The sequence below is a fragment of the Haemaphysalis longicornis genome, unplaced genomic scaffold (genome assembly GCF_048455015.1).
Source record: "Haemaphysalis longicornis isolate Haplotype H1 unplaced genomic scaffold, Haemaphysalis longicornis Haplotype H1 scaffold_1, whole genome shotgun sequence".
Classification (NCBI taxonomy): Eukaryota; Metazoa; Arthropoda; class Arachnida; order Ixodida; family Ixodidae; genus Haemaphysalis; species Haemaphysalis longicornis.
Genome location: NW_027526203.1, coordinates 71,030,256 through 71,053,405, shown reverse-complemented (window position 1 = coordinate 71,053,405; position 23,150 = coordinate 71,030,256). Strand labels below are relative to the sequence as shown.

At 47.1% G+C, this 23,150-nt stretch overlaps 1 long non-coding RNA gene and 2 pseudogenes across 2 annotated transcripts; 2 read left to right on the top strand and 1 right to left on the bottom strand.

Annotated features, from left to right (window-relative positions):
- Positions 1 to 1,132: 1,132 nt before the first annotated feature.
- LOC144177322 (uncharacterized) lies at positions 1,133 to 9,376 on the bottom strand. Of its 2 annotated transcripts, none has more exons than XR_013323821.1 (4): positions 9,105 to 9,376; positions 7,848 to 8,126; positions 3,572 to 3,734; positions 1,133 to 1,444 (listed from the first exon to the last, which is right to left on the bottom strand). It is a non-coding gene; the product is annotated as an uncharacterized LOC144177322 (long non-coding RNA). The 2 variants fall into 2 exon arrangements; XR_013323822.1 differs by having other exon boundaries at positions 7,848 to 8,111.
- Positions 9,377 to 15,794: 6,418 nt separating this feature from the next.
- LOC144178018 (uncharacterized) lies at positions 15,795 to 17,652 on the top strand (annotated as a pseudogene).
- A 494-nt stretch (positions 17,653 to 18,146) lies between these two features.
- On the top strand, positions 18,147 to 21,443 carry LOC144164498 (uncharacterized; annotated as a pseudogene).
- The last annotated feature ends 1,707 nt before the right edge of the window (positions 21,444 to 23,150 follow it).

The following is a 23,150-nucleotide window of genomic DNA, read 5'->3' as shown; positions in this document are numbered from 1 at the left end:
CAGCCGAACCAGGCCTCCGTCGGTACCGTGAGGCTCCGTGCAGGAGGCTGGTGCGAAACATTTCAATCCCCAAGGTGCACGTTCACAACGATCGTAATTTGAGTAACGTTGGTATGTTTAGCCACCTGACTTTTTGCATTAAATTTCACTTCAGATAGATGAACCATTATTACTAGCGCGCAATAATAGCCCCTCCTGCTATCGGACACTGCTTGAACATTTTCTAGAGAATCTTTGCGCTACAAAAAATTTGAAATGAGCAAAACTCCTTGTATTGCTTGTGGGGCATGCTGAGAACATATCTGCAGATGTGGCTCAGACGGGATACACAGCTTAAAGGGACAGACAACCGATTTTTGTCGAGTATATATTCTCTATCCCAAATGAAAGGGCATCACTTAGAGCACCTTGACGAGAAACGGTTGTGCTAATAACGGCGCAGAACTTCTTAAATCGAAATTTTTAGATCTACGAGCCGTATGTGTCCCTCCCAAAAATAATTCTGGCAACCACGACATAGGGTAGCTCGGCAACATACTTTTGTCTGTATGCGAGATGAAAAACGCTATTTAAAAACTTGTCCCCAGCTAAAAAAGTTTGAATCGCAGGCTTTCCTGTTCCTTTATGTCTGTTTTTAATGCAACGGTCTCTTTTGCACGAATGCGCCATCTGTTGGGATAGACGATAGGTAGAATTTGGCTTCACATTGTAAGGGTGGGACGTTCGATTCTCCCTGGGCGCAACATTTTTTTTTTTCAAAGCTGCCATTGCCGTATTTGGAAACTGAAATCAAATATTTTGGCAGAACGAACGCCCCTGACTCAGGCAGAATCGTCAAAGCTCCTTCACTAGGTCTGTTTACTGAACGCTTCCGTTGATTCTGGGCATGGTGGTTCAAGCCACACTGAGAGCACCCCAGTGACGGTGGGCGGCATGTTTAGAAATACATATACAATTTAACCTTGTACAAATACTTGTATTGAAAGGTTTTCAATACTTCAATAAACGTTTCAGCAGTTACAGTAGCTGCTAGGTTTGCAGGTCACGTGACAGGGACACATATCATATTGTAGTGTCAAGTTTCGACACTACGAACCGCCACCCTTCCCATTTCAGGAAGTTTTCTGCCAAATTAAAAGTATTTCCCCCAATTTGTTTAGAAATTGCTTGTGGTTACTGGGCAATATAAAACGCTGGCTTTCATATGAGCTAGACAACATATACGCGACACAAATCAGTTGTCTGTCCCTTTAAGCATGGTGCCCAGGCAGCACTACAAATGAGTGTCCCAAAATGACCTAATGTGCAGGTTTTCTACTTACCACTTCAGAGGATCATTCGGAGGGCCTGCGCTAGCTTCATAACCTTTACATTCACGCTGGTTCGTGACTTGCGCTTTCCGTCACATTTGGTGCCGCTCAGAGGATTTATGTTGAAAAGTTGTCTGTAAGATAAACAAGTGAACAATTTTTATTTCAGCCCTATTCCTATGAATTGCAATGATTCTGAATGCAAAAAAAAAAAATGGGCAGGTCGTGTCCTTCTGTGCCTGTAGCATTTAAGAGCTAACATTACAAATACGCTTTTGAAAGCGTCATGGTTTAAACAAAAGTAGCATGCCCAATCTGCTTTTCGTGGATTGGTCATACTCCCCATTCTAGTAAAGAGCAAACACAAAACCATCACCTTGTAGCACATGCTACACAGGCGCATACCCCTTTTAACCACAAATATTTGACAAGTGAAATAATGCTTGCAGCAATATTTCACAAATAAATTTTTATAATAGAGGGGTACGTTTGTAGTGAGGTGGGTGGCTGCGTGGGGCTGAGACATAAATCTGGTTTGTATGCTGAGTTCATAGCTGTTGAGGAGTTGAGTTGAGCTGCATGCGTATTTCATACTAATGCTTTTAAATGCGCCTTGTTCTTTGAGCAGAAAAGTAAACCTTGTCCTTCTCGACAGCTATGACCTCAGTATACAAACCAGATTATGTCTCAGCCCCACGCAGCCACCCACCTCACTACAAACGTACCGCTCTTTATTACAATTTATTTGTGCCCTTCATTCGCTGACGTCCCAAAACACAATTCAGCGGGAGAATCAAAATGTTGGCTTAAATTGTTTAATTTCTCAGTGAACAAATCCTTGTTTGCTGCTGGACAAGTGCCAGGGGTACTATAAAACTCCCTCAAATAAAACAAACTCGTATTTTGTCTTCATGGCCCTTTTAACACCTTCCAACACCCTGACCAGACTGCTCCGGTCTGACTGCACACAACTGTCTCCACTTTGCTGCTTCTGGGTGAGCCTCTGACCCTTGAACCAACGCCGCCTGTATAAACATTGCCTAACGCGTCGCGTGCTTTTCAATGGGCAGGGTAGGGACGCTTAGTTCAGGCACTAATCCACTATGTGGCACGCGCTGGCGGACATCCCGTTTTATGTCACTGCTCGCGAGTCGCGAACACTGCCCCCACTTCTACGACGTGTGTCTGTCAGCTTGCATGTTGGGTTTCAAAAGCCATTTCGCTCACATGTTAGCTGCGATATGGCGCTAATTCTGGGCCGCACTGGGGATCTCGTTCAACGCGTCGCTCGCTTCATACTTGCTGTATTTTTCCAAAGATAGCTGACAAAGGCGGAACTGAAGTAGTGTAAGAACATATTAATTTTTGGGTGGACAAATAGCGAGCAGAAAAACGATATTTTCCGAGGGTACAGCCAATATTTTACTGATATTTTTCTCTCAGGAGGATGTAGGCAAGAAAAATTGCATACACATTTTTTATTCAGGCACTCACTTTTACCATTACTTTCCAAGAATATCACATGCTTGTAAATTTCAGAAGGTTATAGAAAACAAAACGATAAGCAGCTGAGGGCCCGGTCACACTGTCTGGGCACTTCTACAGTACAGTCCTCAATTTTAAAACTGCGTACTGATGCGGAGTGCGAACAGCGGTGACAAAACAACGCCAAAATGCAGAGGGGAGAGAGCGGGGATGCCCCACTCAGAAAATTTCGGGGCCGGTGATCCACGTAGGTAAGCGCGCAAAGCCGGCACCAGCCTGCGGCAGTACAAGTGATTTTGCGCCCGTGGCGCGGTTTTATCAGCAACAGACCAAGACAGACAGTCATGGTGAAAAACAACAAAGCGTTGGAGCGCTGCCTGAGGAACGCTAAACAAACAGCCAACTATTTTGCACAGTTTCCGAGTAGCGGCGCTGGCCGACGGACATGAAAGCACGCAGGAAGGCTACGGAGTGGGAAAGGGTAGGAGAGAGCAGCAGGAGAGTGGCTGTTTGGCCATTTTTCGCTCACGCGTTATGCAATGAATCAATGATTATACAGGCGGTGTTTGCTTGAACACTTAGTGGGTGGTGGCACCGACTCTACCCTAGACTCCGCCACCCACCTTTCCACAAAGCTTCGGGAGAGAGCCTTGGCCAGCTCACCCCTCGAAGATCAGGTACGCTTAATTGGAAGGGGTGTCGATGCAGCCCGAGCTAAAGGCATCCTGGAATGAGGACACCTGTCTAAAGAGTAGGTTAAGCATGATCAAACTCACCTCTGAATGAATTCCAGTGTTGTGGCTACGCTTCCTGGGTACACCATGTTGAATACATAGTAGAGAAGAAATTCCACGCACATCGCTTCCGTGAAGTCCATACCTTCTCCAAACAGCTCTATCTGCTCACACACTACGAAGCATTTCTTCTTAAAGATGCCTCCTGCAATAGTTCATCAGGATATTTATGAGCACAAATGTAAAACAGTATTAGTTTGGTTATTTGATGTTCGAGAAATATTTGCAAGATTCACTAAAGCCATTGTCCGCAATATTGCTATAATATTCAGTGAAGCAGTGGTTTATGCCAAAAATAAGATATCTTCAGAGGTCCCTTATTTCCTACAATAAAATACCAAACTTGGCAAAGTCTCACTAATAAGGGTCGCAACCGGCATAAGCCATTTAATGCTACTATGGGGCAGAGGGTTTTTGTAGTGCACTTGACACTTCAGTATACAAAGTCGACCTAGAATGCCAAAACCCACAAAATTGAGGAGCACTACAACATTTCATGGAAACAAGTACATTGAAAAACCTGTTATAGTGCAGTTCATATTAAACCAAGCTGTTATTATGCCTCTTATAGCTTGCATTACCTATAACTGCAATAGCTAGGATCCTGCAAGTAGACTAAGGAGGACGATGGCACCCACTGCTTTGCTGACTGCTAGTGGCTGACGGGTGGCATCCAGATATATGCCACCTTCAAACAACCACTACCCTAGCAATGAGGTTTACAATACCCGTGTCAACTAAGCGGTGTCCATGTCTGAATGGTCACCACTGCTTAAAGTGGTGTTGAAAAAAAAAAAAACATGCCATTGGGCAAATTGGTAGACACATAAATATGATGACAACGTGAAAAGTTGACAAAGACTTCGCAAAGACGCACAAAGTACTGGCTCTCACTTGTTTGTTGTAAAGATGAAACACGTTCATATATATGGCAATATTACGGCGGTGCCCAGGTTGTACAACCCTTAATGCCAACCATTTAATGCAATCTGCCCTATCCTTCGCCACTATTATAAGAGTACTGACATAAAATTTAAAAGCTGAGCCACTATCTTGAATTCTGCAACCAGACGTTTACATGTTAGTGCAGCTTCCAGTAAAGCAAAAAGCTGCACCCAGAGCTCCTTGATATACAGTATAATCTCGATAAATGGAAATCGCTTAAACGGACTTGCCGCTTCAACGGAACAGTAGCCTGTAAGTTGGTTGGTTTCGTGTTCAGATAACATAAAAAAACTCGGCAATCAGAACTAAGATTTCCGCGTCAACGTGTAAACGGAACTAGAAATGGAACTTCTTGTGAAACCCATTGGCATGAGAGTCAGCTTTTTAAGATTCGTTGTTTCATTTCTCGCCTTAAATCTCTCCCCCCCCCCACCCTTTTTTTAGTGTTTGTTTCTTCTCTTTTCTGTAAAGCTGTTGGAGGCGTTCCAAAGAACAAATAGTTGCTTGTTTGCACTTACCCATTTGCGTTGTGTGTTTCTTTGTCTCCATCCTTGTATCGTAAGCCTAAGCAGCGCATTAATCTAACCCAAGCGTGATATGAACAACTAGCCCAGAGAAGTGCTTTAATCATTGATGGTGGTTGTCGAAAGATATTGTGCGATAAACTGCAACACCGTCTGCGACGAGATGTGCACGGGAAGATATGCAACATGGTAGATGATAAAAATAGATTTAAAACGTAGAGGACCAAGCACACTGCCTTGGACGACACCAAATTAATGGGGGCAAAATAAGTAGAGGTATTAGCAGACGTTAACTTGAAGGGGCATTAAATAGGCTTCCGAAGGTAGTGGTTTCAAATACAAAATTGCTAGACAACATGTTCACGACAACGTATACCAAATATAATACCTCTGCGTAAAGCGAATGCTGCACAAAAGTGCAAGAAAGGTCTTCGCTTCTTTCCTTGTTTACCTGTCAATCCTTGTCGCCATTCTTACACACTCTGACGTAACTTTGCGACTCTGACGCAACCTTCATGGCAAAGCTGGTGCTGAACACTACAGCGTTGCTTTTGGCGGGTTTCCTAAAATCTGCAGTTAATCAGCGTTCCCAGCTGCGGTGGAAATGCGGGTGCATGGTTCGGCGGTTCCGCCGAACGGCACTACAGCACAGCTATCTTTGGAAAAACAAATGTCGATCGTCGCCATCCGTTACATGAGCTTAGCTGAGTTTGTGGATATAGTGCATTGTTTGCAAAGTATGAATAACACCGAAAAACACGGAGAGTCTCTGCAGGTGGAATCGCCGCTACAAGTGTGAGCGTGGCAAGCATCTGCCTGCACGGTCGACAAGGACCCCGCTGTGCAGTGTATACGCGATATGGCATGAACCGCAGCAGTTAAAACTTGTCCCTGTCCGCCAGAGGGGGACTATTGCTGGAAATCAGTTTACAAATGCATGAAAGGGGGAAATAGTGCAGTGAAAGATTGCGCTGGTAATCGTCATCAGCTCAGCTTCGTAAAGTGGTGACTGAATAACTGCGGCGATGCTAAGCCTTTTCTGCGCAAGTTAGAGGGACCTGCTCGCTGCAACAGCGCCGCCTGCAAGAAATGCTAGCGAACCGCCAATCGTAGGTGGAAATCTTCAATTACAGTCACCAGCGAACATGTTGTGTTTGGGACCCCCCTATCTGGCCGTCAAACACTCATTTCCCCCATTCTACATCTGACATACCGACGCAACCACGGCAGTGCGAGCGGCCCGCCTGCTTACTGCCCCACTCAGCTCAGTGCAGCCAGCAGTGGGCAGAGCATACACGTCGCCTGCTAAAAAAGAAAAGCGTGACAAGCAGAGTCAATGGCTGTGTGTATCTCGAAACTGTAAGGTCTCTAAGTGGTCTTGTGCATGTCAGTGATGTCATAGCATTCACACCGATTAAGAGGTGCGAGGACAGGGTGAAAGCTCCAGGCCTTATTGCCAACCCTTTTTATTGAACAATAACTTAGCTAATACTTAACACTTTTAAACCATTTTTTGCGGGATGCTGTTCCTTCAGCGCACAGCACGTAAAATCGCTACATTTGGAACCCTGTTTAGGGCCCCTTTAATTCAACAAGGAAGAAAATCCGTGATCCAAATGAGGACATTACGGTGAAGTCTGAGAAGTAGTCTGCGGTGTGTAATGCGATCAAATGCCTTAGAAAAATTGAGATAAACTGCAGGAGTGTGTAAACCTGCGTCAATGGATGAATGTAGACACTGAAGAATCCCAGAAAGTTGCGTTTTACGAGAGTAACCCTTGTGAGTTACTCTTAACCCCATGCTGATATTCAAATATGATGATGTAATTTTATAAGTACTTGGTGACTTGAGAGAGAATGAAATGTTCCACAACCTTGCATATGGTGCTTGTTAGGAAAATTGGCCTGTAGTTTAATGGTGAAGCACGGTACCCAGATGGAAAGGTTTGTACTACCTCGGCTATCCACCCATCACTGAGAATAGCGCCTGTCGAGAGACTGAAAATAGCGCCATCAGAATTCTACAGTGTGGATTGTACTTTTCAGTACACTGTAAATAATACCAGTAGGATCTGAAGTAGGTGGAATTTTAAGCTTACCTAAAATAGAAAGTAGTTCCACGTCAGTTTGTATGGTTAGTTCTTCAAGCCTTATAGAAAGATTTTATGATGATGATGGTGTTTAGGTTTTAATGGCGCAAGGCAAACTAAGGGCAAAGAGCGCCAAACAAAAGTCGTGTTATGAGAGCGACATGAAAGTAAAAGTAAAACATTTCAGTAAAAATAAACAAAGTAAGACACAACATAATTAAGATGACTGGTGTAAAGGGCCAGGTTGTCAAGATGCATGATAAGAAATGAGATGTAAAAATTTTACGTCGGTAAGAAACTCGAAAACACGTTTGAGTGAAAACATGGGCTTGTCTCCTAAGAAGAAGTGGAATATGTCATGTGTATAGTTGTTGGAAGTGTTTGCATTGTGTTATGTCAAGTGCCTTGCATTGAATGAGTATGTGGATTACCGATAGGCCCTCTCCACACCCGCTGCATATGTATAGAAACATTTTAAAAGGATTGCCTGGCTTGATTCCATGCGAATGAACCCTTTAAAACAAAGTTCGGTTTCTCTTCCTGCGCCTCCAGATTCTCTTGAATATCCCCACTAACCAATAACATGCTTAAAATGCACAGCACTGCTTCACGAAAATGTTTCCAATAACCAGAGGCTAGAACACTGCTAACAGGTATACATCATGACAATGGAAGTTTGCACAATGTGCAATAACTAACCTGCAAGTACATAATCGATGGGTGCGCTGAATGGCAGCAGTGCCTGGGGCCGAGGAAATGACGTGCGTTTGAAGGGGTGTGCCAAGTGACTTGGTGCCAGGTGACAGACAAAGGAATGGCTTTTCCTGGTGGCGAAGCATACAGAGCACCAAGGGAAGGCCGGCTGCAGCTTAGGTCCAGCAGGTGGTTGGCCAGGGGAGGCCCTAGCAAAGCCTTGGGAACTGGACTGACAGGCAGCCGACCCAGGACAGCCAGCAGCAGCACCTGAAGGTACACGATCTGTGAGTGCACAGACAGTAGTTGAAATACAAGAGAAGGCCACGCAAAGATCAAATGCTTACATCAAGTGGATTTGTAATCGCTTAAGGACATTCACCATCAAGGCAATAATAAGAACATTCCAGCAACATCCAAAGTGAAATTTAGGTCACATTAACGATGTGTTTATTAGACACGCCAGTAATGCGATTGGGGTATTTATGATATATCCAAAGCTTACCGCTACGCTAATTTGCATTGAACGCATGCTAGCAGCTTATCTGGGTCCATAGCTTTCAATAGGGACTAGTGTGTGCTTGTTGAGGATCCTCTATTGCATTGCCTAGCTTGTCTTTGCAAGTTCGATTCTCCAATATAAATCGAGTTGAGAGTGCGGGCCTACAGTTTCCTTGTTAGTCTCTGTATGGTCTTCAATTTCGGGATATTAGGATGTTGACACCTTGCTTAACTTTCATCACTAATTTACAACAATGCAGATGCCTCTGATATCGAGCCCCACAGTTCCCGCGAGCTGCTCCTACGGAATCAAGTGCCCGCTTTTTCGCATGTACACTACTTCCAGGGCATCTCCTGTCCACGTTACTTCATCGTATACCGCAGGCATTCACGAATGTGTACTGATCACAGCGTTGTGCCGCTCACGCGAAATTTCGACGGGATCTGCAGTCGCGAAGGCAGATTTTGGTAGACACATAACGCAAAAACGCATAGGTGTTAAAGAACCTCGCGTGATGTGATCATGTCAAATAATTAGCAGCCCTCTACTACAGCGCGAGCGTCGTAGTTAAGGTCTAGCTTACGCGTAATTTGATGCTGACTGCCGCGGAAACCGTGGACAGGTAAATCCAGGTCGCCCAGAAAGTACGCAAGTCCCCTAGGATTTAAGAGAAAATGAGATGGGGGTTTAGTGAACCGCTGACCCATAAACACCAGAACCCGTTCCAAACAAGTACAGATTTATAAAACACGCCTACTTACCCTAGCAGGAACGATGTTTCCTACGTAAAATCCTTCTTCACTGTCGTCTTCACTTTGCGAACACCAATACACTTTGTTCGGAAGCAATGCCATCCACTTTTGACGCGCAGTCTTCTGAGGCGGGCGGCGATGATCGTTCTTCCAGTGCCCATGTTTTCAACACATGCGTAGGTTGGAAGGACTGACATCGCGCAATAAAACTTCTATAAGTTTGATTTCAGCTGGAAATCTGCAGATAAAACTGATGCAAACAGCACAGCACAAACGCGGGATTGCGCACCTCTCAGTTTGACGAAAGTCGTGTTAGTACGAGAATATTGGCAATAATCTTTTCGTTTCTGAAAGCTATAACAAGTTTATATCTTCAAATTGAGGTTTTCATACGCAGAAGTACATAGTAATGAAAAACTCTGACACATTTACATTGATGTTAAAGTAGTTTCGATAGTTTTGACGGCCTTTATTCCGGTTTCTTTTCCTTTTTTAGAGAAAGAGACGGAACAAATCGCCAACGTTGACGTGATTGGAAGCAGGAAACAAGCGCTTTCCCTTGTAAAAAAAAAAGCTATTAAATTCCTCACGGACAAAAAAAAAAAATCTTCGCCGAGATTCGAACTTGCGACTATCAAAACGCTGGACGAGTATTCTACCACTGCACTATCCTAGCAAGAGGTTTTGGTGGGCTAAGAATATAGTATAATTACCAAAGTGTCAATGGATATTGTTGCTTGCGTCTTGTTTTGATCGTAGTTTAGACATTTCGGCAGTTATAGCGCTTGCTTCTCTCGCACCGATCTTGCTGACAAGGCCAACTACGCTAGTTTTACAAGCGATATAGCCAAAGCTCCCTTATTTGACCCAACAAAGCTATCTCAGATCATTCCCGATCTCTTCCATGCAAGCGAGGGTAGCCACGAATGAAGTGAAATACGCCGCTAGTTTGGTAACGCTTGTTTGTCACGCACCGATCTTGCAGACAAGCCACATCACGCTAATACGACAATTAATGACAGCAAACCTGTTGTGTAAAACGACTGCTGACAGCAGCGAAAACCTCTGAAGTAGTTAGAGTACGTGGGCATAGCTCAAGGCGCAACATGAGAAAGCAACCGAAGCGACGAACGACGCGAAAACCGTGATGGGTACAGCAAACAGGTACAGTGTGCGGTAGCGACGAGCGAAAAGAATATTACAGGCCGCTCCCAGCGGCCCGTGTGAAAATAGAAGATAGAATCCCTGCCTACACACCCTAAAATACATCTGCACAGCCGATTGAGTTTGTCGCTAAAGAAAAGCAACCAAGGCTGCAGCAATAAACTGTGCTTGCCTTGGTGTGAGCCAAAGCATGTCTTGACATCGTTGTTTGGTAGGGCGTCTGACTGTTACTTAAAAAAGGAAAAATACAGTGTGGACAGGCAGCTAGGGCACAAATGTGTACGTCTAGCGTCTGTCGATCATGCACTGTTTTGGAGGATACGGCGCAACGTGCTGTTATACAGAAACAAATACTTCACAGTGAACAGTTTGGCTGTACATGGTACGTTTCACTGAAAAAAAAAATGCTGAAGCCCCAGCTTGTTATGTGCTTTTATGGATTAAGCATGTCCCATCAGCAGCTGTTTTCAAATACTCTAATTCCTATTGGAGCATTGTAAAGTTTAAACAGGGATTTCTTCAATGCCCCCTCCCCACTCAAAATCCCCCCATCACCCCATGAGGAGAATTTGGACAATCCCCCAAAAGCGAAATTCTGGATGAACCCTTGTTTGTGCTCAACTTGTGCATCTTCCAGTAAGATCCTTACAAACATTCCCTGAAGGAACAAGGGGTGTCAATTTCACTGAAAATGATAAATGGTGCTTTTTAGTTTTGGTCGGTTGTCAACATATAACGTCCTCAATAAGCACGCACCGGGGTTGCCCCCAAAACCGGTGCAACGCACAGTGCCAGGTGACAATGTGCACCCGGCATGGAGCGTTGATCGAGGACAAACTGAGCAATTCTACCCAAGCACCATCTCTTAAGCTAAGAAAGCAACGCATAAAAATGTTCACAAGTGGCAATACAGCAGCATAATGTGACACAGCGCTACTAGAAAGTGATATTTATTGAAGGGCAATGACTATGTGTACATTAAACCCATATCCGTCACACATGCGCAACAATGCACTTTCACCGCTTCAACTAAACAGCTACATACAAGCTGATTCTCATCTTCGTTAAAGCCATGATACGAGTGCCTGTTTCTGTCCACCCTTCCGCTTGATGGTCTAGGCACCGCAGTGACTGTTCATGAAAATTCAATCGAACGAAGCGGATGCAAATCTCCAACTGGCTGGCAATTCATGCAGCCTTCTTTGCAGTACACGAAGTTCATGTCTTCATTTACAATCTCTGGCCGTTGTTGCCTCCGTGCGGAGCCCGTCGCAAGCTATGCCAATAAACTTTTTACTTTTACTCCATCATTGCCCAATGATTTCGTAAGTCATCCTTGTCAGCAACAACATACAGCTCTGTCCACCTTCACACAAGTGCACCGATGCGGCATCACTACCGTCGCTGCAGCAGACGGTGGAGGAAGCCGCTTCTCCAGCGTTGTTCGCAATGTATCTTGTGATTGCACCCCGGAGCCCCGTCGACTCCCTCAGTGTGTGGCGGGGCAGCCAAAAACTGCCCCGCGACGGTGTGGCCCGGTTTATGGAGGACAGATGGTGCACACCGGCGCAGTTGATCAAGGATGAAGAGGCGCACCGGTGCGCCCCGGTGTGACTGGTGCAGTTTATCGAAGATGCTATTAGTAGAAATCACTGTGTTTTTACGTGTCATATTTAAATGTCACCTAATAATGCTGTCAGTTCACTTTGCAACAGGGTTGAAGAGCTGTGTGTTTAGATCGCCCAGTCCAATTTAGGGTTATTGAATGGTTGGCTGAACACAGTCGACCAAATAGTCCGAGTACCAGTTCAACCCTTGGGCAGACATAAAAATGCCTGCTGGTGTGTATGTAGGGGGGATATAGGTAACAGAATGAAGAAGCAGAGGGAGAGGGCATGAATTAAAACCTAACACACACACATTATTGACTAAGAAACAAAAAGATGTCGAAAGCACCGAAATTTTGAAGCAAGGCTAACACGGTGGGCAGTAAGCACAGCAACACTCTCAAAATCGTATTGATCCATGATCATATTGATCCAACACTTGATCGTATTGAACCATGACCCATGATGTATCTTTTTGTATCTTTTGCATCTGATGTATCTTTTTTTTGTTCTTGCTGATTTACAGCTGTGTGCAGTATTATATTCTTGCCCCTCCTGCTGAGGCCCTTAAATGGGCCTGCAATATTCTGTGAATAAGTAAATAAATAAATAAATAAATAAATAAATAAATAAAAGACATTGTACACAGAAATTACTTTCAAGAGATACGACAGAAAAAAAGAGGTGTGGGGACTCTACGGCGCCTTTCACCAGAAATCTGTATGCAGTTGTCAACGGGTACAGCAATACTGCAAAAGAGAACGTGACTAAGAAACACATCCACCTTTGTGTCTAGCCAAGCACACCACCGGACCGGGTTGACAAACGCTCTGTGCGAACAAAACTATGAAAATGACTATTACTAAGAGATGCAACAGGAAAAAAATAGAATGGGGGGGGGGGTTGTACCGTGCCATTTACAAGCAGGCTGTACCAGTTGCTGACAAGCACAGATGAACACATGGCCAAGAACAAAAAACAAGAGGGCAATAGGAGCTTAACCACTGCAATTTACTACAAAGCCCGCATTGCGAAGAGCCAACAAGGTTATCCATGAAGATGAAAAAGTGCAGTCGCTCAGTATCTTTAATTTTTGTTAATATAATAGTAAAAAAATTCTGTATTCAATGACCCTACTTTGCACATAGTCAATTCTCATTGTTGCAAACTTGACAGGACATTGGAAGTTTGTTGAATGGGCAGAAATCGTCATAAATATCACTCTGGCAAAGACAAAAGTCCACGTTATGTTTGGACATGGATTTTAATGACATTTTTTAGCATTTTGAAGGCTAAACTACACAAAACAAACTGAAAACAGAGGTGAAAAGTCCACAACTAGTTAATTCTTCTTCTACTGCTGACCAGAACTTTCAGGACCTATATAACAAGATTGGTCATTTTCAACAAATTGGGTCACGTCAAAAATGACAGTTTTGAAAATGACCAAACTTAATACGGTCTTTGAATACTGAGTAGGGCTAACAACAATGCTCTACACTAACGTTTTGCTTTATTTCGAACGTTGGTTTAGTAGCAAAACATTCTTTTTTGAGGTCTTGACATTCTTAAATTAAACTTTCAACTGTTTAGTGATATTTAGACACATATTTTTAGCAGGTGGTAATGAAGAAGCAGATAGTTTCTAGCGTGGACAAGTGCAATTTATGAATTAACTGAATGACCGAGTTTGAATTATGCACCCGTAGAAACATTACAGAATTTACATTACATTACAGAATTTACATTACATTACAAAGGTTAAAGAATTTGAATTTTGTGTAAGTAAACTTGAGAGTGCAAAGTGTCAGCGTTTGTACTGTACTTTATTTTGTACTGTACCTTGTACTTTTTTCCAGTGCTGACAAGGCAGAATATATGTTGTCTGCAATATGTTACAGAAACCACAGGGCACAATGGGCTAATTCGTGCGATATGTAACACGTCGTAAGACTACCTTGAAGACATACTGCAGAAATTCTACGACTCATCGTTGAAATCTTCATATCATGAAGATGTTGTCGATCTTTTCTTGACATGTCGTTCCGCTCTATGCGATAACAGACCTTTATGATATCGTAGCAGATCGACATGTCGAAGAAGGCCTTCCGATGTCAAAGACATGTCGTTGAAGTCATTGCGACATCGGACCCTTACGATGGCAGAGGACAACGATAAGTCATTGAAATCCTTACGATGTCAATGACATGTCATAAAGCTTCTTCGACATCGTATTGAAATCTCTGCGATATCGAAGACATGTCGTTGAAATGTTTATGATATCATTCATGCCGTATGGATATCGTTGCCATATTTTCAGTAGGGATGGGACACAAAATGATAGAAAGACCACACCGCGTAGGGAATGTTTCATAATAGTAACCAGCTCGCTAACTGTGGCACCTCCACATTTTTTCTGAGGTTTTCTGCTGTACGAGGAACAAAGGCAAGCGAAGACGTCGGTTCGTGACCGAACGCAGCGATTTCGATGACTAGAACGGTACGAGCGCAACTTGCATACAGCGCATGTTCATATGATGAAATCAACTTACCCGATGAGCGGCAGAGATGGTGCATTCAACCGATGGTCCGAGGATTAAGGCCAAAACAGGCAGGCATGTAGGTGACGAACTCGCAAGCGGTCGTCGGCGCAACGGTCTTGGCAGCCATTGCAGCTTTGCAACAGACTTACTGAATATTTACAGTTTACAGTTACAGTTGCCCCATGTATCAAAAGCCGGTCTTCGGTTGCTCCCCTGCGGCGTGCGTTGGCGGCGTGCGTTGGCGATTCAGCGGCGTTATAGCGGCTTCATAACTGCGTGGTGTACACGTGATACTACAAACCCGATGGAAGAGATGGAAGAGAAGGCGGCGAGGCGGTGGGCTGCGGGGGCCGAGCGCAAGCGCCGCAAGCGGGCCGACAGCCGTGCATTTGCACTTTCACATTCTCCCCCTCGGGGAAATGCGGGGGAATTTTATTGGACTGCACCACCGAAAGCTACCATTGCGCCGAACAATCTGCATACATGGATGCCCACCCTGCCTTACAGCTGCCTTACAGATTTTCTGGCTGATGAAGTGCGATTTCTTAAATAGCGCTTCCGCAGTAAGGTTCCGCGAAGCCCCCACAATAGTTGATCGCCATCAACTCCGCTGTTTTGAGAAAGCGCTCGCAAAAATGTGTGTGACTGGCTGCGACTGCGATTTCGCACTGCATGAATAGTGCTTGCTGTGCTTTGGTTTTAAGCTTTAGGCTAAATACTTCGGACGATATTGATTCCTTAAGAACTAAATTACCTTCCGTAACTCTGCTTCAGCACCCAAATGACCTTATATTTTCTACAAGTGTGCCGGTCACACACGCATGTGCAGTTTTCAGGTCCGGGGCAGCGACGTCGCCGGAGTGTCGTATACGATACAGCGCTCGTGCTGAGCGGTGTGGGCCTCATGGTCCTCACTAAGTTTATTACACTTTAGAAACTAACGAAACAGAGCCGCATTCATTACGGCACGAATGTTGTCGAGGCGAAGTTTTCGCTTCTCGATGGATTCCCGACGATCGACACGACAATACGTTTCTTGCAGTTATTAATAAACTGACCTGTTTCTGTTCCGCATCATACAGAAGAAACGCCCGTATTTTGCAAAGCAGAAAAACATTCCGTTTGACGTGTAACGGAGAGAGCATCCGTATACTGAGGGACGGAGCGCACTTCCGTTAAATTACGGATGTTTTCTTTGTTCGGCATCAAACGGAACACGGCTCTGTTTTATTACGGCCATCTGGTCCGTAATTTGTCCGTAAAATTACGGATTGTTTTTACAGTGTAGGCTTAGCTCGAGTTCGGCCGCGGCGCACAGCTGCGCCGGCCGCCCGGAGACGCCGGTAACCCCGGCGCTCGCCGCGTTCGGCTCCTCGACTCCGAAGATGGCCTCGACATCATCTCAACCCAACGCTGCTGTCACCCACAACCGTTTTGCGGCCCTCGCCATGGAGGACATGGAACTTGGCGCCGACGAGAGCAACAACACCACCACGCCGTCGAGGACGACGGAGGTACTCAACAACGCCGGCCGCACCGCTATCGCGGTCCAAGGCAGCGACCTGAACCCGAGAGACACCGCAGGTTGGAAATTCACCGCAACGAAGCAAGTAAGTCAAGTCCCAGGCTAGCAAGGACACTCAAAACAGCAAGTCAACCTCGCAATTCAGTGAGAGTCAAGCAAAGCGAATCGTAGCACGGGTTACCAAAGCATCGCGCCTACCGGTAAATCTACCGAAGGAGGAGTTGAAAGTCATCATGAGACCAAGGGGAGGACTCTGCCTCGCAAGGCTCGAGGTTGACGTAGTCCTATCGGCAGTTATCACAGCAGCGAGCGTTGCCAAAACCGTGGCCATGGCGGACACCATTTGCACAAACCCGACGCAAAACATCATCGTGGTAAGCACACCAGATGAAGATCGAGCAAACAAATATGCAAACGTACGCTCCCTGTACATCGGGGGCAAGAACTACGAAACATACGCTTACCGTACCGCCCCTCACGGTACGGCGAAGGGAGTCATCAGAGGCATAGCGCTGGACGCCACGGACGAAGACATACAGAACGACATTGTGCACCCGGCCAACCCATTAGCGCTGGAAGCACACAGAATTGGCAATACAACATCGGTGGTCATTTTATTTCAAGGGACGAAGGTTCCGAGGAGTGTCAAGTACGGCCCGTGCAGAGTTCCGTGCGGAATCTACAAGCAACACTACGACGTATGCAGAACATGTGGGAGGATCGGACATCGCGCCGACGTGTGTCCCACGCCGGAGACCAAAATTTGCTTCGCGTGCGGCGCACCGAACCCGGCACCCGACCACGACGGGCAATGCAAGCCACGTTGCAAGCTGTGCAACGGAGCTCACGCCACGGGGACGGAAGGCTGCACACGCAAATACAAAGTGCCCTTTGTCGTCACTCAGCGCAGATGGGCAAAGAAGATCAATGAAAGGTCATCACTATGGCAAGTGGATTTCCCAGAATTGCCCCCGCCCTCGCGAGGACAATGGAAACAACAGCAACAAAAGCAAGGCGAGACGCCTGGAACCCGAAGAGGGCGCAGCCGTTCGAGGAAACGCGATAAAAGCAGAGGCCGCTCCACGAGCCGGGGAATTACCTCGCAAGAGAAGATGTACTGCAACCAAGGAAGACAACAACCGGCGCGACAGCTCAACTGGGCCCAAGCCGCCAAAACCCAAGAAACGGTACACACCAATGCAGCGCTAGACCAAATTAACAGAGCGTTGCGACAAGAAAATGAGCAGCTGAAGAGGAGCCTAGCCGAGCTAACTGCAAGGCTGAACTCATTCCTTGATGCGCAGAACAATCAAGCGTTGAAGCTGAGGGAGCACTCGCCCCAGCCAAGAGTACAAGAAACAACCCCGCAACCCCCGGCACGGGAGGAGGAAAAAGATAACATCGAGATGGAAGCACAACCTAGCGCGGAGAACAACGACAACGCCGAAACCGAAACGGGAGAGACAGACAGACCGTACGGACCAGCACCAAAACGGAGGGCGCTCGAAGTCGCACGGGAAAGACGGGTCAACATGAGGCTGGATAGACTCGAAGAACGCCAGGACCAACTGGAGACGAAAATAGACCGCCTAGACCAGACAGTCGGAGCACTCGAGCAGAAAGTCGACGCACTCGATCGCAAGATAGACGTAATCATCCAAGCACTCGTTGCAGCAGGCATTATACCACAACAAGCGCTGAACCTAACCCAACCATAATGGATAGCACAGCTAAAAAGGATCAAGGTAACCACCAAGCACGAAAACAGCGCAGCGGGAAATTAATAATATGGCAATGGAACTCCAACGGCTTTCAGAAGAAGAAAGCACAGCTTCAACAATACATACTACAAGCCGAAAATACGCCCGACGTCATCATCATACAAGAAACGCTTAGCAACGAAGCACCGACGCTACCAGGGTACAGATCGTTTGCGAAATCCCCCCCAAGCGCCCGTGACACGGGATCTAAAAAGGGGAGGGGAGTCTGCACCCTGGTGAAGAAGGGACTCATAGTAATAGAACACGATCTCGTGCCACGCAGCGCTATTGAACACGTGACAACTGAAATCGTGGCCGGCAAACGCAAAAGGCGCACGAGCATCACGGTAGTCAACCTCTACAGCAACCCAAGGCAACACAAGCAAAAGTTTAAGGCACTCATCCAGAAGACGAAGCAGATCGCCGGGGACAACATCAATTTCATTGCAGGGGACTTCAACGCACAGCACAGACTCTGGGGTTACCCCGAAACCACCGAGAAGGGACAGCACCTGTTGGACGACATGACAGAAATGGGCTACCAGCTGATTAACGACCTGGAAACCACAACAAGAAACGCACTAACATCAACGCAGCGGGACACAAACCCGGACCTGACGTTTCTGGGCGAAACCACGAGGCCACTAAGGGTGAAATGGAGAAACACCGAGGAGACACTGGGAAGCGACCACAAGATCCTCGAGATAGAGATACCCATCAGAGGCAACATCAAGGAAAGCAGACAACAGCACATTGTGGATTGGCATGACTACAGACAGAAATTAGAAGCCAACGGCCCGGAAACCATAGAAGACATTGAGACATGGGCGAACCTGCTCAACGGCACGATCCAGAGCGCCACGCAAACGGTCGACGCCGAAGCAGACGGCGTGCAAATCGACAGCCGCCTAGCGCACCTCATGGAAGCCCGAAACTCACTTAAAAATCGCTGGAAACGACAACGCCACAACAGGAAACTAAGGAAAAGAATAGCACAACTTAACATCGAAATCGAAAAACACAGTAAGGTGGTGTGCCGGCAGCAGTGGCACGCTGTATGTCAAGAAGCAGACGGCCAGTTACACAAGGGAAAGACCTGGAAACTACTACGGCACCTGCTGGATGAGCAACAAACGAAAGGAACCCAACAATACATACTCAACAGAACCCTGCACAAGGCGGTCACAGAACTGGGCGAAGACGAGGTGAAAAAGCGCCTCAACAACAAATATCTCCCGGAAACGCCGGTGGATCCGTTACCGGTATACACCGGCGCGGACAACGCACTCCTAGACGCAGATATAGAGGAGTGGGAAGTGCGTGCGGTGCTCCAATCGATCAATTGCAAGTCAGCGCCCGGGATAGACCAGATCACCAACAAGGCACTGAGAAATTTAAGTGATACGGCAATATCCGCCCTCACTAAATATTTCAACCGGTGCTGGAAAGACGGAAAATAGTCACAGCAATGGAAGACCGCCAAGACGGTCCTTATACCAAAGCCAAACAAGCCACCGGGCATCGAAAACTTGAGGCCCATATCCCTCACGTCATGCGCCGGGAAACTACTCGAACACGTCCTGCTGAACCGCTGGCAGCAATACCTGGAGGAAACCAACATATACCCGGACACCATGCTCGGCTTCCGGGCCAAACTCTGCACGCAGGACGCCATGTTACTGCTAAAACACGAAGTGATGGACGGAAAGACCAAAGACAACACAGCGGTACTGGGGCTGGACCTACAGGGCGCGTTTGACAACGTGCACCATTCGGCCATCCTCAAGCAAGTATCACACCTCAACATGGGAAGAAGATCCTTCACATACATCAAAGACTTTTTGACCGGACGCACCGCACATGTAGTAGCAGGGGACCTACAGCTCCCGCCCAAACAATTGGGAAGCACGGGCACGCCGCAAGGGTCGGTGATTTCCCCACTGCTCTTTAACCTCGTGATGATTGGAGTTGCCAACAGGCTAAACACCATCCAGAACGTTAAATATACGATATACGCAGATGACATCACGATTTGGACAACGCAAGGCAGCGACGGACAGATCGAGGCGACGTTGCAAGAGGCGGTGTCAGCGGTGGAAGATTACCTACAGCCCACGGGGCTAAAGTGCTAACCGGCAAAATCAGAGCTGATGCTAATCACTCCACGAGGCAAACGCTTCAAGGAGAGACCAGTGGACATCACAATCAAGACGGGCGACGGGGGAGAAATTCCCAAGGTCAAAACACTCAAAGTCTTGGGTCTAAGGCTCAGAGACAAGGGCAGCAACGAAAAGACCCTGGTAAACGAACTACAAACAAAGATATTTCGAGCCGTTCGGCTCATCAACAAGGTGGCCACAAGACAGCAAGGCATGAAGGAGGACAGCCTGCTGAGACTAACACAGTCATTTGCAATCAGTCACGTCGCATACGTAGCGTCCTACCACAACTGGCGGGCGGACGAGAAGAAAACAATCGACGCCGCCATCCGTAGGGCATACAAGAGCGCCCTCGGATTATATCACCACACGAGCACAGAACACATGCTCGCTTTGGGCGTACACAATACGCTCGAAGAAATCATGGAAGCACAACGAACAGCGCAATACCAACGCCTGGCTCAAACCAGAACGGGGCGAGTCATCCTGAAGCGGATCGGCATGGAAATCCCACACACCTCGCCAAAAGAAGCGGCCGCTCTACCCCGAGACGTACTGCGCAAGATCCGGATACCACCTGTACCGAGACACATGCATCCACAGAACGATCAAGAGCGAAGAACAGCAAGGGCTGTGGCTCTAACCAAAAGCCACGCCAACGATCCACATGCTTACTATGTGGATGTGGCCAAATATCACAATATACGGAACGCTTACGCGGCGGTGGTCATCAACGCAAGCACCGGAGAACTCGTCACCTCAGGCAGCATACGGTGCAGGACGCCAGCGCAGGCAGAAGAATACGCCATCGTGCTGGCGCTGCACGCACCGGATTGCCGCACGATAATTAGCGACTCGAAAACGGCGGTCTCCAACTTTTCGCAGAATAACGTGTACCCCACTACGGCAAGAGCACTAGCCCCAATCACACAGAACAGAAGACTGGCAACCAACGTCACCATCAAGTGGTTCCCGGCGCATGCTGGCGAGCTGGACGAGTCGGCTGGCCCGAATCGCAACGAGGAAGCAGACAGGGAGGCGCACGCGCTAACAAGACGCGGGCTCCCGTCATCGCTCCCCGCAATACGCGAGGCAAACCCGACAGAAGCCGCTGCCGAGAACGAGAACAGCGAAGAGTATGCCATCACAACGTACGGGGAAGTTCTGCAATGGTACAGAGCGAACCGTAACAGATACCCACCGCCTCATCGGGACCTAACACGCAAAGAAGCGACCACCCTACGACAACTACAGGCAAGAGCGATATGGACTCCGGTATGGGCGAAACACGTCTGTCCGGAGATATATCACACAGACACGTGCCAACGGTGCAAGAAGGCGCGAGCCACCCAGAGCCACATACTCTGGGAATGCTCGCCCCCTGCACCCAACACCCAAGACAACGAGTTGCCAGACGAGATCTGCAGCAAGCTCATCAGCACAGAACTCGGTAATCAACGGGCCGTCGTCCAGCACGTCCTCGAGCTCCTGGACCGGCAGAAACCCGGGACGTCGTCTCGCTTGCGAGACAACGGATAGGGTGAACGCGGGGCTAGGACGAAGACATGGAACACCACGACGAAGAAGCAGCAAGACTACCCACAGAGACAAGGTCCAGCACGTGCCACGTTCCCCTTGGAGCGCGAGACGACCGGTGCTCGCCTTCGGGCTCGCAGCACGGCCGCCGCCTCCGTGGGGCAAGCGGGCACGCAAGAGTCTCCCCTCCCACACCCCCTCCCCTGAACTGCCGGATCGATTCAATAAAGTTGTTTCTCTCTCTCTCTTGCGTCGAAATTTGCGTCATGCTGCAGATGACATTCGTAAACTACGTTTGATCAAAGCTCGAGTTTGCGTCCGCCATCTGGCCCCATACCATCAATACCTGATTAACAAGATTGAAGCAATACAAAATAGAGCTGCAAGGTTTATTTCACGCATCTACAAGTACCCCTCAAATGTATCAGAGATTAAACTAAATTTTTCCCTTCACCCGCTTGATGTTCGACGCAACATTTCTCTTTTATGCCTTTTTCACAAATATGTTTACAATTCAGCACACTCAACGCTACATCTTAGAGTTCCGACTAACATTTCACGTAGGGTAAATAACCAACATAGTTTTTCCCGCCAGAACGTTAAAACTGATGCATTTATCTTGTCCGCACATCGCCTGGCAATCAGGCTTTGGAACGGTGTTCCTGATAACATTGCCGCCGAATCTAAGCATGACGCATCCCGTAACCTTCTTCATGCTCACTTTTTTTCGTAATACTGTTCCAATCTGTTATCACTGTTTTATGCGAACTTAGTGTTTTGCATTTTTGGGCATCGAGTGACTGTTAACCCTTGCGTGGTTTTTATCTTGAAGGTTGGGTATGTTAGTCTTGGTTCGCGCAAGATATAGCACACGTTATCTTTGTATTTTGCGCTTCTCTGGATGTGTATTTACGGCCAATTCCTTGTATAATGTTTTCTTGGACTCCGGTTCTTTCTAGTGACTTTTTGAAAATCTAGATAAGTTCGCGCTTTTGTTATGTACCCCCCTAACTCAATGCTCGGTCAGGACCTGTAAGGTACTTTAAACAAACAAACAAACAAACAAACAAACACGGACGGACGGACGGACGGATGGATGGATGGATGGATGGATGGATGGATGGATGGATGGATGGATAGGCGGGCGAACGGGCGGACGGACGGACGGGCGACGGACGTACGGACGGACGGACGGACGGACGGACGGATGGATGGATGGATGGATGGATGGATGGATGGATAAATAAATAAATAAATAAAAATAAACTATGCCACAGCCTGGTTGACATTCCTGCCTTTCTTTTACCTTTTTTCTTCCATCCTTTCTTGGATGCCATACGTGTCGAAGCTGCGTCACGGCATTTAGTCGCGCCGTATTCCTTGCAAGATTTCAAAACCACCAAGGGTAGTTTAAATCGCGACACACGGCCGTTTTTCGCCCTTATTGCAAAACAGCCGCCGCGTCCTCGACCGCAGCGTCTTATCCCCAAAGTGTAAAAGACATTTGTTAAGGCAAAAATGTGTAATGTCTCGACAAATACTGGAAGTAACCGCAGTCATCGTGGTTTTCAGTCAATACGAATGTCACCCAAACAGCTGTCACGGAAAAGGGAAAATAAATAAAGAAATACCCCCTTAGGTTCATCTGGGATTCGAACCATTTGCGTCGGCCGATGTCCCTTCGCCGCAGGCCGCCCAGCTTTCACTTTGCTCGCTTCCTGTTTCGCCGTACTCTCGTCGTGCCTTCGTACACTGCTCCAC